The following is an 18,072-nucleotide window of genomic DNA, read 5'->3' as shown; positions in this document are numbered from 1 at the left end:
TTAGTTCCCATTTGTCACCACTACAAAAAATGTTGCTGTGAACATCCCTGACTAACTTGTCGACACAGTTCTATAGGAGAGTCATACATTTAAGATTGATTACCACAGAGGTTATATAGTTGATAGGGTCAAACAAGCTCTTCAAAATGTGCGAATTTATATTTTTAAGTGTTTCTAGACTAAACTATTTCTTGTAGTAAATTGAATAGTGAGTGTCTCTAAAAAATTCACATCCACTCAAACCATGTGACCTTATTTGGGAATAGGTTCTTTGCAAATGTAATTAGTTAAGATGAAGTGGATTATGGTGGGTCCCAAATCCAATGACTGGTGTCCTTATTTTTAAAAAAAAAAGGACACATTGATTGCAGGGAAGAAGTCCACGTGACAATGAGGCAGAGATTGGAGGGATGCAGCTATAAGCCATCGACTGCCACAGCCACCAGAGGCTAGGAAGAGGCAAGGAAGGATACTTCCTAGAGTCTGCAGAGAGAGCCCTACCAACACTTTCTAGCTTCCGGAAGTTATATTTCTGTTGTTTTAAGCTATCGAGTTTCTTGTACTTTGTTACAGCAGCCCTAGGAAAATAGTACAAGCTTATTTCTAAAAGAGTTTCCACACAAATTACTTAGCAAGCTAATCAGTTTCAGAGGGAAATAAAAAGTAATAAAGCTGTCAAACCCTACACTTTCAAAAATTTGTACAAAAAGTTTTTAATTTCCTAATTGCTATGATTGGTTTCTTTAATAAAATGATTTTTTAATTGGTTTAATTTTAAAAAGACATTGTATAAAATGGAAAATATAAATAAGAGATAACAGATCCTGACATAAAAAAAATAAACTTCCATAGACATTTTGATTTCTACCCTTCCAGGCAAACTATCTTCCTCTTGGTGACTTGGGGAAGGAGGAAAATGATCTCTGGGGATTCAGATTTGAAGATCTATAAATATCAAATATTGTCACCTGCTTCCTAGCTGTCAACTTTTAACAGCTGTATCAGAAACAAATTGTAACAGTGGCTACCCTACCTCTCAATACCCCACCACCACTCACACCCTCCATCCCCCCAAAAAAACACCATGTAAAACTGCTGCTTCTGTTGATATATATATTGACATGGAAAGCTGTCAATGATACAGCATTTGCGAACTGGGAATAAAACTAGGTTACATAACATGTACACCATGAGCCCATTTTATATGTATAGTTGTACATACATGTTTACAAATGCATAGAAAGATTCATCCACTTATTAGAGTTATTTCTGGTAGAATTTGGGGGAGGGTTGGGAAGAGATTAATTACAAAGGAGTCTTTACCTTGTATTTACATAAGTTTCTGTATTGCTTTAGCTTTGTTTTACAACCAGCATGTTTTTATAATTTAAAAAAAAAAAACAAAATATATTTACATATTAAGGGAGAGAAAGAAAAACTGCTGTTTCTGCCACCAAGGAGGCCATCAGTACTGTGGTGGTGTCTGGAAAAATAATGAACCTTGTAAACTAGCAGTGAGATTTGCTTATTTCCACTGCTACTGCCATTACTTCCTTCCACAGGAAGGTGGGGAAGAGAGGAGCAGAAAAAAAGGGATCCACTTCTCACTTTGACTGCCAAAATCAACTGCCTGGAATTTTCCAGTCTGCACCTGAGCAGGGGAGGTACTTACTTATGAGATGGATGAGCTTTCGCTGTCTTTTAGGTCTCTTCAGGCATTGTCCTCTATCAGGCCTGGCATCAGTCCGAGTTGATGAGATTGATATCCACCACAGTAAATGCTATGGCTTCCTGCACCTCTGGCCTGAACTATATAACACTCATACCTAAGGTTCTTGCCATCAGTCCTCCCTCCCTTCCACAAGCTGTCTTGCATTCTAGTGGGAGGTTAATCCTAATAAGGTCCAGATTTAACTCTTTAACTTCTCTGCTTGATGCCTATGCCATTTTTTTGTTTGTTTCAACTGCCATCTTTATTATGTGCAGTTATATAATGACTGGCATGTATTGACCTACATAATATATTTATCATAAAAAGAAGCTTATAAAATTATACGTAGGATATTATTTCTGTTCTTAAATATAGTTGCATAGTAAAATCTGAAAAATACACATTCTAATGGAAACAGTGCTTATCCATAAGTAATAGACTTTCAAGGATTTCTAATGATTTTTTTTCCTTCCCAAGCACCCTTGCTTAATCATTCTACATTTTTACTACTTGTCAGGTTTGTCATGCCTACATACCTTTTCAGTCTTTGCTCCTGCTACTCTCCAGAACTCTCTCTACTCCAGTCAAATTTGGATAGACAGTGGTCCTGGAACTTACTTTGCACTTTGCCCTCTGTCTGGAACACCCTGCGTGTCAAAATCCTGTCCAGCTTGTCAGGCCTAGCTCAAACCTTCCTCCACAATCCCTTGCCTGACTCTCCACTCAGAAGTGTGCATATGACTTTGCATGAGAGTTCTTTTCTCATGTGGTTAGGGTTACTTAACATACCGTCCCTGAATGATGTTGGTACCTCTAAGAGAGGGGGATATGGAGCAGAAAGGCTACCTCAGCTGCCTGTTCAATTAGACGGAAGGAATGTTTAAGGTAGTGAGAAGGAAGGAACGGGGGAATGATCCCAGGGGTAAGCTCCCTCGGAGACTGTCCACTGTGAGAGAACCACCTTTCTGTGCACAAGGACTGGTATGAAGATAATAAAAATATATGTAGGCTACACTTTTTTTATCCATTAAAAAAAAAAAACTTGATTGAGCTTCAAAGGAAAATAATTCAACTTTATTGACTGAAAAGTGTCAATGAAGAAAACTGACCTGAATTTTCATCATCACTAAAACAGTATACATTTCAAAAGTAGCAATATAGAGGCAAATTTTTAAATTTTCACCTTGAATTATGTTGATACTTGCCAGCCACATGAGATCTATGGACCAAGGCTGCTCATCACTAGCATAAACCTCAGAACCTGAGTCTGGAGATGAACCTGTCTGAGACACTGTGCCCTAAAAAGCTGTAGAAATGAGAACATCAAGATTGTCCTCTGGCCTTCAGGACACCAGAGGCCTTGTTTTATCTGAGATCCTTCTATGTTAACACAGCAGATTTCCTGAGTCTTAGGACTCCCGTTATTTGTCCTACCCTGTCATCCAGCCTCCTCTGAGGGTAAATACTGTGTCGTACACTCTTTTCACCATCTAGTGAGGGCTCAGCACAATGCCTTTTGCATAGTGTGGGTCATCAAGAAATTCCTGTTTATGATGGTGGTGATGAAGAAATAGCTTGAGAGAAAGTGACTTCACTATGTGTGCTTAATTTTATTTTCTTTAAAACAGCACAGCTACTTAGTGGAAGTCATACTCAAGGAATGTTCTAAGTTGCACACACCTAGAACCCAGGGCTCCTGCTTCTTTTACTCACCCTGCTGGACTCTCTCAAAAGTCCTACCTGCTAACAGGCGTGGTCCCACATATCAGCATGTGCCTGCTTGTGCTTGGTATCATCTGAAAGGCTCTCAAAGGCATTGCTTATGCAAAACACATCCTAAAAATATTTCTCCCATGGACCTAAAGTGGTACCTGAAATTTTCACCATTACTTATTTTTTTGCATTAAGAACTCTGTTACCAGGGAGAAAACATACATTGTTATTTTTACTTAATGACATCTTAGCTGTAATTAGTTTATCTACCAGGCCTCCCATTGCTCTGAACTCCCACAGCATTCAACATATACCCTTTTATCATTGCACTCACCACAGTTCATCAGAATGATCTCTTTCCCTGTTTGCACAAGTCACCGTGAGCTCTTCCAGGCTGTCTCCAGCACCTGTACAAAGTCAGCCTGGCATATAGGGAGACCTCAAAAATATTGTGGATTCAAACTTAACCAACCTGTTTCTTAGGCAAACCCTAGAGAGTTCTGAAAGGAGTACCTAAAATGTCCTAACAAATGCACTACTTGATTGGTGAGAAGCTCACCAAAGACAAACTTGCTCCTGTCATAATTTGGTTAACCTTGACCAGTGGCTTACCTTTGAAGATGGGTAGACCTTGTTTCCACTAAGATGAAGAGAATTACCCTCAGCAATTAAAAGCATGTCAGAGACAGATCCAAACCTAACCTCATACCTGTGTATCCCATCCCAAAGAAATTGAGCCTGCTTCCTGAGGACAAAGTCTGCATCACACATATTTCTTGTGTTCTTAAGAGTGTGACACAGAGTTTGAAACCTATTAGGAACTGAAAAATAATAGCTAACAATTACATAGTGCTTACCATGTGCTAGATACATTCCTCTAAGCATTTTAGATGTATTAACTTATTTAATCCTCACAATGATGAGGCAGCTACTACTATCATCCCCATTTTACAGATGCATAAAACAAAGCACACAGGAATTTATATGATTGCTCAACGTCACATAGCTCCAGAGTCCATGCTTTTAAATATTTTCCCTTAGTGCATTTAAATGGGAGTGAATAAATCTCTCCCAGAACCATATTTTTACAGCAGATTTTTTGAACCTCTGGTACAACACTTAAGGTCCATCTCCTCTACTAGACTGTCATGAGCGCAGGGGATCGGTCCTTCTTTGACTTTTATCACCTTCACCAGTTCCTAGCGCAGCATTACTTACGGCTCAGTAGCAAGACTACAGTGCGTACCTGTGGCCACCAGGAGGCACTTTGGTCACACATCCTTTTCTGCCTCCTTCCTACGCGATTCGAGAGGGGCGGAGCCAGCGTTGGGCGGAGCCTACGAGAAACCCAGGCCGGCGGGGGGAGCAATCCCGGCGGGCCGCGCGCGCGGCCGCGTTTGAATGGCCCGGAGTGGGGATCGGCCCGGGAGCACAGGGACTCTCTAGGCTTCCTGGCGCAGGACGTCAGCGCCGGGACTGGGCTGAGGCGCCGCGGTACCATGAGGCGCCGGTAAGTGATGGCGCGGACGGTGTGAGCCCGGCGCCCGCTGCTGCCCCGTCGAGGCAGGACTTGTCCCCGGACCTGGCCGCGCCCTAGGCCCACCTGCAGGCCCGCGGCGGCCTCGGCTCGGCCCGGCCTGCGGCGGGGCGGCGGGGCGGAACCCCCTGCCCGGCCGCCGCGGGAGGCTGCGGTCTGGGGGCGCTGGAGGCGTGAGAAGGCTCGAGGGGTCCGGGCCAGGAGAGGCGTGGACGGAAAGTGCTGTCACTTATTTATCTTCGGGTGGAGCCCACATCTGCACCCCGCGGAGAGGGAAGGACAGAACGCGTGAGGCGATCTGTTCGAGGACAGGTTTTCCCGAGAGCCGCCTAGGCCCGCCCGGTCGTGCTATTTCCTTATTTTCTGACGGGTCCTTGGTTCCCTGACAGTTAAGCTTTTGTTTAGCAGGACAAAAGCTTGACAACTGCGTAAGAATTACTGATTACGATTTTTAAACCTTGTATTTTCTGGGAAGTCGTTCTGTAGCAGTACCTAGGCTTTTACTGCACTCTTAAGTTGGCTTAAATATGGAGATGACAAAGAGTTGATTTGTTTTCTTGTAGCTTGTAAAGCTCCTTGAAAACAGAAGTGTCTATGTCAATTGCTTTGCAGATTAAAAAAAACTAACAAATTCTGTAATAATCACCCGTTTAGCATTAGCAAAAATTCTGCGAAACTGGTCCACATAGTAGCTTAAACTTGTGTAAATAGCTTACCCTGCTTTTTGTAAAACCAGCTTCAGACTTGAATCAGAACTTTATACATTGAAGCTTTTATTTGGCTAATAACTAGCAATGTAATAATGACAATGGTTAATATATGTGCTTTTTATATGCTAAGCACTGTTTTGAAAGCTTTGCTTTGGGACAGATACTATTATTATCCCCATTTGAGGAGAAGGAAACTGAGGCACAGAGAAGTAACATCTACAAGGTTACACAGCTAATGTAATTGAGACCCAAGCAGGGTGGCTCCTCGCTTTTAACTATGCTACTCTATTGCCTTCTTGATATGTGGCTCTTTTTAGTTCACAAAGGGCTTTCGTTTCATTTACTTTTCTCGACTGGAGATATAATACATTTGTAAAGTGCGTTTGTGTACTCATATATTCACACAGTATAAAATCGAGTTATCTGCTCTTGTTGACAGTCCTTAAATTTTGTAAACTGAGCAAAAAATCCATTGGGTGTTTTAAGATAAATGGGGTTCATAAAGTTCGTGTTTGTGTTGTAGTTTATAGTTTTAATTCCGTTGTATTCTTTCCTGAAAGTGTAGAAAACAGTTTGAAACCCATGTATTCCTTAAAATATACCATCATATGTTTATGTTTTCATTCTGAAAACTTCTTGACTGGTTACTCTGTACTTGGAATGATTATACTTAACTAACTAATAGCTCTGTAACAAGAAATAAGGTACAAAAGCAAAATCATTTATAAGAAAACATCAGTTTACACTATTTACAGCAGAACATTTAAATTCATTCACCAAGCATCAGGCTTTTGATTGCCTCTGTGCCCAGCACATTGTTAGGCCCAATAGCTGTACAACAGAAATGTGCCTGAATAACAAACCTGAGGGAAGTTAGTCTAGTTTGGGATATGAAATTAACAAATGAACAATATATTTGTGTGTATGTGTGTGTATACCTATACCCTTCGTTGGTTCAGTGGGAGTATATTGAGCTGAGCGAATCAATAGGCTTCTGCAAAGAACTGACAATTGAAGGATAGATATAGGCCATTAAGTAGAAGTATGGAGGGGGAATTTCAGTGAGGAAACTGTTCAAAACTTAGAATTGAGTATGAAAATGATTTTTCTAGGGAACAGTAAGTCTGGTCTATTTGAAAAGTTCCCATTGATAAAAATAAGTTTGGGCAAGGCTAGGACGAGTGTTGTATAAGACATAAGTCGAAGAAGTTTAGGTTTCATATATATGTACATGAGCTGAGAGATATGATTTTGGAAGTTTTAAAACTTTTAAATGGATGGTTCTCAACTAGGGCTAATGGGGGTGGGAGGTGCTACTGGCATCGCCAGGAATGCTACAAAATATCCTACTGTAGGACAAGCCCCTCCATAAGAAATAATTGCCCCAAATGTCAGTGGTCCCGAGACTGAGAAAGTGTTTTAAGTTGATCGTTTAGACGGCCATTTCTGCTTCCATGTGCTGTAGATAAATATTAATGACGAATTTTAGGAGCATGAGTACAAGCAGTATTAAACTTGGGGAGAAGCTGGCTCAGAGACGTCAAAGAAGGAGGCTGCTTGTTCGAGTCCTGGAAAGGAGAGACTGTGAGGGGATAAGATGAGAGCAATGAGAATGGATAAGTAGTGGTAAAATGAGACAATTATTTAAATAACATCTTTTCTAAGTTTGAAAATAATGCATGTCCGTTGTAGGAAATTTAGGAAATATAAAGTGTGAAAAAATAAAAAAACAGTTATAAAACCCCTACATAAAGGACAACTGTTAATATTTTTATGTAGTGGTTCCTTTCAAAACTTTTTTTATGCTGAGAACTATTTTCCTTTTTATAAAACTAGGATTATACATTTTTCTCCCTATGGTGATTGGGTTTTTTGTTTTGTTCTGTTTGACTCAGCATATCATGAGTATTTCTCATTCTTTGACAAATGTTCTTTTTAATAGTCAGCCTTTGTTTTTGTATGTATTCTTTTGAAATTGGGAATTTTGTATTCAAAAGACATTTTGAAGGAATAACTATTAAAATGATGACTCATTAACTACAGACAACAGTGGGGGTAAAAGTCTGCTGTATCTCCAAGATTTTAAATCTGGGAAGCTCAAAGAATGATGGAGCTACTGAAAATAAATTGGGAGTCTCATGATACTTTTTATTTTAAAAATGTAAACTGCTATTCACAGAGACACATAATGAGATTTTAATGAGGACCCCTGAATACCTATCAGCTCTTTCTAAAACTCCTATAATTAATCTTACTTTGATTTTCTTCTCTTTTTTCTTTTTTTTGTACTAAGCTTATTTTTCAATTCTTATCAAGACTTCTACTTTCTCTTTCTTGGTAAAGTTTTTAAATGTATATTTTCTATAGAATATTAAATAAGGCTCAGGCTTGTTGGTGATGGATTTTTAGAGATTTAAGGCTAGTTTGGGATTTTTTAAATGTATTGATTGCTACAGTTTATAAGCAAGAAGTGAGAAGGAATTATCTTTCAAAATGCTTGCCCAGTGATGGGATGCCTCAAAACATCACACTAGTCAATATGCCATTGCTATTTTATCAGTCATTATACTTGTTGATCTACGTCAGTTAATTTGATGTTTTCTGGAAAATGTATTTAGGAAAGTAAATTTAAAAACCTTAAAACTAATATAAATGATACTTTTATTGGAAACTTTTCAAATTACATAGGATATAATTTGACATTGTTGAATTAAAATGCAATGTTTACTACTTTGCGCTCATCTCTAAGTATCTTCTCACTAATAGCTAATACCCATTAACTTTGGAGAAGTCTTTTATTTCCTATCTTTGTTCTTGGGACACAGTGAGGGTAGACATGGGAGACAGGGTCTTCTGAAAGGTACCCCCAGTTTACCACCTCTCTTTCAGTTTTACACACTGCCTAAAATCCTTTTTGCCTTGAACAAGTCACACAGGAACCTATCACCTGTGTATGAATCATGAATGCCATTCTAGCATTTCTTCTTACCAGTACAATCTTAAAACAGGTAGGTCCATTCCAGGAGGTCAGGGATCTTTGTTATATGGGAAAGGCACAAACATCTAGATGTTATATGGGAAAGGCACAAACACTGTAGGAAGTTCTATGCCTGGCTCTCCTATTAGTGACTGAATGTTCTTGGTCAAATCCCTTAATCTTATCTGTAAATTGAAAGTAACTTGAAGGTCCTTTCCAGCTCTTAAGAGCTGTGAATCTGTGAAGTATTTATTTTTCTTTCTTTTTTTTAAGTTTGCTTTTTTTTTTTAAATTTTTTATGGTGACATTGATTAATAAAATCCAGTAAGTTTCAGGTGTACAATTTAACAATAAGGCATATATATATTGCATTGTGTGTTCAACATTTATTTTTCAAGGGTAATTACCTCTCAGGAAACTATTAGTCTTTCACATCTTAGTGTGGATTAATCATAGATTATTTCTTCCAAAGGCATTTGTAAAAGCTACTCCCATATACTAGCTTTGGGAGAAGAGTTTTAGAAAGGAATTTAAATGCCACTAGGATATACATTCCAGGAGGTCAGGGATCTTTGTTTTGTAAACTGATGTTTCCCCAGTGCCTAGAATGGTAATTAGCCTGTCACATGTACTTAATATTTGTTGAATGACTGAAGGAACGAAGGAATGAGTTGTTGAAGAAAAGACAAGCTCCTTGGAGTACTGCACAGATGCTTCAGTTACCTTAAAAGAACTCAGAATACAAACCAACCTGATTATAACCCAGTCATTCTTAAAATATAAAAATACCTCCTAATGATAGTAAAGTGTTCACTTGGTTGCCTTTCAGAACTATTAAATAATTACTACCCTGATCACCCCTCATGCTCACAAAATATGATTTTACTTTTGTGCCAGCTTGACTTTTCAGTGTGCCTTTTACTCTTATTTGCAAAAACCTATGCCATTCCCATTCTCTGTACCACTTAATATCATCATTAACAGTATGTTTAGTGTCGTAGCAAAAATTTTAATTTTTGCCTTTCATCTATGGAGGATTCAACTCACAGCAGTTGGAAAATAGTAGTTTTGGCCTTCTTATTCCAGTCTACAATTGCCATATAAAATAATCTTCAGGAATAGTTTTTAATTGTATGAGTCCTATACAAAGCTTCTCAGTAATCCTGTTTTGTTTACAAAATAAAGTCCAGTTTTTTGGCCCATTGTTTAAGGACTTCTCTGCATTTCAGCCATTCTACTTTGCTAGTCTGTTTCCTCTACAGCGACCTGGAGTCAATAAGTATTTAATTATTGAATAATACAGATAATAATGAAACAAAAAAACACAGTAATTTTCACTAGAAAGTATGTTTCTACATAAGGAAGGCTGGCAGACTATTTCTCAAGGAGCCTGTATGGGGTGGCATTCATAATTTGGGTGAATTATTTACTTAAAAAAAATATCATTAGGGACAGAATCCTTAAAACTCCATATAAACGATTTTTTTCTCTCCTTGTTGGCAGACCTGTTTGGAAACTTAAATAATTATCAGAGGAAAATTAAATATGTGTATTTAGTGGCATCATAATATGTGTATTTAGTTGACTAGTTAGTGAGGCTGACTACATTATTTTGTGCCCACAACGTTGCTTGATGGTTTATCAGTCTGGATGGGCTTGTTATTTTGCAGTAACAGATAACGCCCAAATTTCAGTGGCTTATAGTAACAAAGATTTATTTTTCCTCAATTCATGTTACATGTGAGTTGTCTAGGAACTCTGTTGTATGTTGTCCATGTTCAGAAATGTGGACCGATGGAACTTTAATCTAAGGACTGTTGCTGGTTACTGTGATCTTAGGGGGAAGATAATAGAAATAAATCACACAAAGTGGCTCCTAAAGACTTCTGTTTATATTTCATGGGTCAGAAAATGTCACATGACCATACCTAAGTTCAAGATGATGGACAAGTATAAATCTACTATGTATCTGAAAGGAGAAGTGGAATATCATGGCACAGTTCTAATGTTTACCACAATTGGGCACTTCCCCACTGATATTTGTAAAAATTTTATTGTCTCTCAGGGCTGACCATTATCTTTTACAGTTGACAGTCTTTTTTAGATATATTCCTTTGTTCATCAGCTATTTATTAAGCATCCACTGTATGTCAGACACTATTCTAGATACAATGAACATGGTTTCTGCTTTCATGGAGCTAACAGTCCAGTAGGAAGACATGGACAGTAAGCAATTTAGCTTGCTTATTTCAGATGATGATAAATGCGAGAGAAAAGAATACAAGGTACTGATATAGAAGATGACTGGAGGTGAGGGTGAGGTTTCTTGATTGGGCGGTCAGGCAAATCCTCTCGAGTGGGTGACATTTGAGTTGAGAAGCAGCAGCCCTGAGTATTTGGGAGGAATATTTTAAGCAGAAGGAATGGCATGGAAACAAAATGGAAATGAATTTGGCATGTTTAAAGACAGAAGGCCAGAGCGGCTGAAGCATTTAGGAGGGACTGATATTATAGTTCAAGGAAAGATGATGTTAGTTTGGTCCAGGATAGTGGTGATGGAAATGGAGAGAAATGGACAGTTTAGGAATATATTATATATTTGGGCAAGGGGCGAGGGAGTTAGAAAGGCAGCAAACAGTTGTACTCAAAAAGCGTCAAAGTGAATGGTATATTAACTGTGCTTTTATAAACTATACGAGACACTATTACACTGGTAGAGTAATACATTCTGTTGACTTGTTTAGTTTTGTTTGGAGTCTTTTAATCCCTTCCAGATTCTAATCAGAAATACCTTTACTAGCTAAACAAGATGTTAAAAAGGATCCTTAAGGTGACATTGTTGTGTGTATGTGTGTATGTGTGTATGTATGTGTGTGTGTATGTATGTGTATATATGTACATGTATACATACATTGCGTGTGTGTATATATATGTATTTCCATTTCTGAATTTAAGAAGACAAAAAGGATTATTTTTCCTCCTTGTGAATATTTCCAGAAAAATAGTGGAATATTCTAACAGGGAGAATAAGAGATATTCACCAAAACATGCTAAGATGATCATCTGCTTGGCTTAAAAAACTCTGTCTTCCCAAAGATTCAGGCGTTTATATAGCCATTTAAGAAGAGATATATAGTATACTATTAATATATTTTAATTTAGTTAAAATATATACTTGCATTTAGATACAAAATTCAAAAAAGTCCAAAAGTCCCTCTCACCTCATCCCTCGGCCATATCTTCTCTCTAGAGTGACATTTGTCCCTAATTTCTTGTGTATCCTTCCAAAGATATTCAATGAATATACAAGCAAGCACTCAAGTACACATTTTGTTTTTACTCAACTGCTAGCATACTGCCCTGCACCTTGTCGTCCCTTGACTCCTTTTTCCAGGCATAAAGTCACTGAAAAAAATTAACTCTGTTGGTTCAAAACTACTGGTAGAGGTTGTGATGATAACCTCCTAGCTCTCAGAATTTAGCTAACTTTGTTTTCCCATTATTAATCCAAGTTCCTTAATGCACTATACTTAGTGGACTTAGTTATTAAAACTGAGGAATAAGTGATGGGAAGGTAATTCTCATTTGGCATCAATTTTATAAATTTTATTTCAGGGCAATTTAGTCATAAGGAAGTTGGAATTCAATTTGGTCTAATTGATTGAAATGAGGTATCATCATGTTGTATCCACTGAATCTCCAGAAATCTGTATTTTCATGCTTGACCTGCCTTCCTGAATTTGACATTATTTCTCAAACCAACCTTCCATGGGAAGCTGAATTAAGAGAAAGTGGTATGATGAATCATCATCATTCAGCCTATAAAAAAACTGTCAGGGTTTATTTCGAGTAGTAGTAGGGGTTTTGAGTTATTCTGAACACAGAATCATATTAAAGGCATTTAGTTTTATGGTTTGAATATTTAGTGATTATCAGGCTCTGATAACTTGGTAAATTCATTTCCTCAATAGGAATAAACCTAGCAAGTGTACAAGAGAATCCAGGTAATTTGATGGGGTACCCTTTCCCTGGATAGTGGGTGAATAAGCACTCCCAATGTTTGTCTCTGTGCTTCTCTTTTTCTTCTCCGTGTTATTCACCTTCCCCCCCCACTACCCGCCCAGTCCATTGTCATATCTGACACATTCTTTCAAAATGTTAACTTTCAGTTAGATTAGATCTAGAAGGGATTAAAAGGCTCCAAACAAAATTAAACAAGTCAACAGAATGTATCATTACCAGTGTAATAGTCTCATACAGTTTTTAAAAAGTACAGTTAGTATACCATTCACTTTGTCACTTTTTTACTACAACTGTTTGCTGGGTTTCTAACTCCCTTCCTCACCCTTTGTCCAAATATACTTGCGAAAGAAATGTTACATTTAGAGAATCTTGTAATCTTTTTTTGAATCTGGTTTGACATTAAAGTATGGTGTCTCTTTTTTTTTTAGTTCTAGTGATAAGTTGTACTTGCTCTACATTGAGTCACATGAGCTGTTCAACCTAGCATTTGTTTTGAGCACTCTTATAACAGTTATGAAAATAAATTTTACACATTAAATTAAAATTTAGTGAAACACTCAGAATCACTGGGTGAGTTCTACTGTACTAGACATTTAGAGAGTAATGTTACAGAAAGTAACAGCTTCTAATACAGTAGGACTCACCCAGTGATTTTAACTTTCAAAGAGACTTTTTATATGTAGGAAAATAAAATGCTCATGATAAAATATAGCATATAGAACTAAACTGCATGAGAGGAAAAAACACCAGAATATTATTGGTGGTTGAATTACAGTGATTTTTTAAACTTTAATTAAAATAAGTAATACTTTATTTTTTAATTAATTAATTTTTAATTGAAGAAGTGGTTTAAATTTTTTTCTCTGTCTAGTAATACTTTATTTTGAAAATAAGTAACACTTATAGGAAATGCAAGATTTGGTGTAAAGGGAGCATAAAGTAAGAGGTTTCTCTGCTGTTCCCCAGCTTTGCAGTTCACCTCTGTGGAAGTGTTCAGAGTTTGTTGATATATTCTAAAGTGAAAGGGATACTTTTATTCATTTTTATTTCTGACTTTTTTCTTTTACGCAACATACTTCCTTTTGCTCTCAAATCTAGGGGTATGGAGTGAGAGAGTGGGGGACAGGACATATTCTTCCTGCACACATCTATTTTTGTTTCTATCTCTTTCCTCCACCCCTGGTTTTCACATTATTTTTGCTGAAACAAAGTTAACTGCATCTACAGCTGTTAAAGGGAACTCTACCTCTAGTCCAAGAGCAAGGACATGACATTTTAACTGTATCATTGCAGAACATTGCTATATAAATAGCCTATAAGTAAACTTTGGTCATTAAAGTAATCTTGTATCTTATCTATTTCTTTTAACTTTTAGTCATATAGAAAAGCTATAAAAGGAAGGTATAATGAACATTCCTAATTATCCAGCTTCAGCAGTTCCCAACATTTCTTGATTCGTTGATTTTTTCCTACTCTTTGCAAATCCTATATCATCTCTTTTCATTATATGATGGATATATCTCTAAAAGATTCTTCTTTAAAAAGGCATTACCACAACACTGTTCAACTAGAAATAATTCATAATGACTAACAATTCTTTACTCTCATATACTACTGATGGGAATGCAAAATTATACAACTTTTAAAAGTTTGTCATTTAAAATGTTTTTTTCAATTAGAGTCGACATTCAATATTGTTTTATATTGGTTTCAGGTGTACAATATTGTGGTTAGACTTTTTTAATTTAACTTTTTTATTTAACTTTTTTTCTTAAAAATTTAAATATAGACCAACCATACATCCCAGCTGTTCCACTCTTAGGTATTTATTTACCCAGGAGAAATGAAATCTGTTCACACTAAGATTTATTCATGACTATAATAACAGCTTTATTGGTCATAGCCCAGACTGGAAACAACCCAAATGTCCATCAGCAGGTGAATGGATAAGCACATTGTGGTATATCCACACAATAGGATACTGTTCTGCAATAAAAAGTAGACTATTGATACATGTAACAGCTCAGATGATTCTCAGAATAATTATGTCTCGGGAAAGAAACTATTACCTCCTCCACCCAAAAAAGAGAGTGTAAATACATGATCCCGTTTATATAAAATTCTAGAAAGTGGAAACTAATCTATAGTGACAAAAGGGAGATCAGATGGTTGGGGAGGGATTACAGAGGGGCACAGGAAATTTTTGGAGAGATGGAGGGTTCACTATCTTGATTATGATAATGGTTTAATGGGTGTATATGTATGAGTGTATTCATAAGTACACTTTAAGTATGCACAGTTTATTATGTGTTAGTTTTACTTTAGTTACAAACATAACTCCTTAATCACATATCCAGCCAATATTCAAATTTTCCTGATTCTTTACACTTCTTAACAGTTTTGAAAAGAAACTAGTATCTAAGCAACGTTCATATATTGTATTCAGTTGATACAGCCTCTTTTAATGTATGGATTCCTTCTCTTATTTTCTTGCAAAGTATTTGTTGAGAAAACTGAGTTTTGTGTCCCAAAGAATTTCTCTTTTTTTCTGGAGTTTTCTAATTACATTTCTGTGGTAGCGCTTATTGGGTTCCTTTCGGTGTTCTATATTTCCTTTAAACTAGTAGTTGGTAACAAGTAATTGAGCCTTGATTATGTTCAGGTTAGATTTTTTTTTTTTGGCAAGAATATTTAATAATAATGCTGTGTAGTATTTCCTGTTGTGTATCACTTCAAGTGGTATATAATGTCTGGTTGTATCCTTTTTTGTGATGTGTAAGTTGATTAATGGTTTGGATGTTGTCACACTGATCTGTCTTTTACGAAGTTCTCCAACAGCTTCTGTATCTGCTTATGCTTTCTATTAATGCTCAAGTGGAACCATCGTTTCTGGAGAACTAAAAATATGGAAATAAGAAAAGCTCTAGACTCTAATTTTTGAGTACACATGAGCTTTACTGTGATTGCTTAAATAGTGAGCTTTCCTTCAATTCATTTGTCTTCAGGACTTAGATCTAGTGTGACCTCAAATATATTCCTGGATGCTTCACTATCTCTCAGATTAAATGTATTGCTGATACTTTTTTAGCAGCCTGTACTATTTCTCTTTTATAGCACTTAGTTGTTTTATATTTATTGGCTTTCTTGTCATTCTTCCCCACTAGGCTATGAGCTTCTCAAGAAATAAGATGTGTAATTCTTTTTTTTATTTATTTGTTTTTTTTTTAATTCATTGGAGCAACATTGGTTAATAATAATATATGAATATCAAGTGTACAGTTTTATAATATGACATCTGTATACTCTATTGTGTGCTAACCTCCCAAAGCCTAGTCTCTTTTCGTTGCCATATATTTGACCCTCTTGACCTTTTTCATCTCCTCCCAATCCCCATCCCCTTTGGTTGTCTGTATCAGTCTGTTGTCTGTATCGATGAGGTTTTTTGTTTGTTTTGTTTAAAACATGTATTTCTTATTCATCTCTTGACACATAGTAGGTGCTCAGTAAATGCTGAATTGAATACATGCACTTTCTTCCCTTTAATGATTCAAAAAATTAACCTTAAAATACTAGGATTTTGTGGTGATGGTCATTGGCTCACTTTAGGGTATACCATATATATGTGATTTTTTAACATATGCTTTATCTAAGAGTTGTTGAATTGCCTTTTAGGTTCTATATATAAAGGTATGGAATCAGTCCCTGCCCATGAGAAGTTTTGCAGTCTAGTTGGTAAGAGGAGATACACCTAGTTAAGTTAGTGCTAAATGTCTTATACTTAGGCCCTCAGTTATTTGTTTTTTGTTAAAGTATTAAACTATGCGATATTAACTAAGTGCCATAAAAAGGTGGTGAAGGGAGAGATCAATGAAAATTGGAATCAAGAAATGCTTCAGAGAGGAAGATTTGAACTCATTGTAGCAGAGAGGCTGTGATGAAATGGAAAGGAGGGAAAGAGACTTTTCAGGGAGAAGAAACAATTTGTTTCCATAAAAATCAAGTTATCAGGCAGGACAAGCAGGAAGTATTAATAACAGAAGCTCAGAAAATGAGACCTAATGCTATAACATATGCTTTCTGTGTTTAAGGATACTTACAGTGAGCTTGGGAGTCCCTATCCTTTTCCCTGTTTTCCTTTAGCGAAAGCTTTAATGTGGTTAGTTTAAGCTTTTGCCATCTTCTCATAAACTGACTCTTGATCTCTCTGTGAAGTTTCAGTGTCAGTGCTCTGCTTTCTCTCTCCCCAGAATTTATCTGCTACTTTGAAGTCACTTTGATGACTTAAAATGTTTTCTCAAGTTTTAATAGTTTGGTAATTGATTTATCACTCCCCCGCCACCCCCTCACCCGCCATCTCTTTATCCTAGTTTCCTCCTATATGTTTTTTTTTTTTAAAAAACATCATCCCTAATTTATTGTCTGCAGGTTTTCATATTCTTTTGGAGTAAGGAAGGGTAAAAATACAAACATTTTTACTTTTATAGAGGAAAATGAGGCTCAGCTGCTTTAAGGTCCCATAGTTATGTGGGAAAGGTGGGAATTTGAACATATGTCTCTTTGACCTAATCTTTTAGCTATACCAGCCTTTAAGGTTGATACCTACTGCATTGTGAGCTGAAAGCTGTCCAGCAAGCTGCGAGAGGTAGGAAGAGCCTGAAGGCCTTTGCAGAGTAAGCTTTTAACTCCCACTGGCCTCCAAGTGAGAGCACTCATTCAACCTCATTGCACACAGAGAGCACTGAGTATATCTACCATCTTCAGAGCCAGACTCAGCCCACAGTATTGAGTAGACTAAAGGGAAAGCCAGAGGTCTGGCCTTAATAATCACCAGTCAAAAAAAATATTCCAGGTGCTTTCTGGAACCTCCAGGATGGAAGGGTAGATCAGTTTCCTGGAGAGAAAAGCATGGATATGGCCCCAGTGGAGCCCTGTCACTTCTGTCAAGTGAGTGCTAAGGGTCCAAGGAGTCTAGTGAAAAGCTGTGAATGACATGTGCTCTGCACCCCAGTTTTTTAAAGTCAGATTATTGATATATCTTTTACATGAGTTTTGACAAGCTCACAGTTGTGTGATCACTATGACAGTCAAGGTATAAGACATGTTCCTCACCACAAAAAGTTGCCTCTTATCCCTTTGTAGTCAACTTCTTCCTTCCCCCAGATTCTAGCAACCATTGATATTTTTCTTTCCCTATACTTTGGCCTTTTCTATAATGTCATAAAAATGAAGTTGTATAATATTTAGCCTTGGTTTCTCTCTTATAACATAAGACATTTGAGACTTATTCTCATGTCTGTGTGTATCAGTAACTACTGTGTGTATCAGTAATACTTTTTACTGCCGAGTAGTTGATAATTTTTATACAAAAAAATATTTAAAAATCATTCTAGGAAAGTAAGCA

The 18,072-nt window shown here is 37.0% G+C and overlaps 1 protein-coding gene across 1 annotated transcript in view; it reads left to right on the top strand.

Annotated features, from left to right (window-relative positions):
* Positions 1 to 4,791: 4,791 nt before the first annotated feature.
* The window catches only part of KATNBL1 (katanin regulatory subunit B1 like 1), a 36,357-nt gene continuing 23,076 nt past the window's right edge, over positions 4,792 to 18,072 (top strand). Inside the window, exon 1 of the mRNA XM_039843990.1 lies at positions 4,792 to 4,934. The gene's annotated coding sequence lies outside the window, so the exon portion shown is untranslated. The remainder of the gene's footprint in view (positions 4,935 to 18,072) is intronic.

The sequence above is a fragment of the Pteropus medius genome, unplaced genomic scaffold (genome assembly GCF_902729225.1).
Source record: "Pteropus medius unplaced genomic scaffold, Ma_sr-lr_union100, whole genome shotgun sequence".
NCBI lineage: Eukaryota > Metazoa > Chordata > Mammalia > Chiroptera > Pteropodidae > Pteropus > Pteropus medius.
The sequence above is the reverse complement of the archived record's forward strand: the minus strand, read 5'-3'. Positions and strand labels throughout refer to the sequence as shown.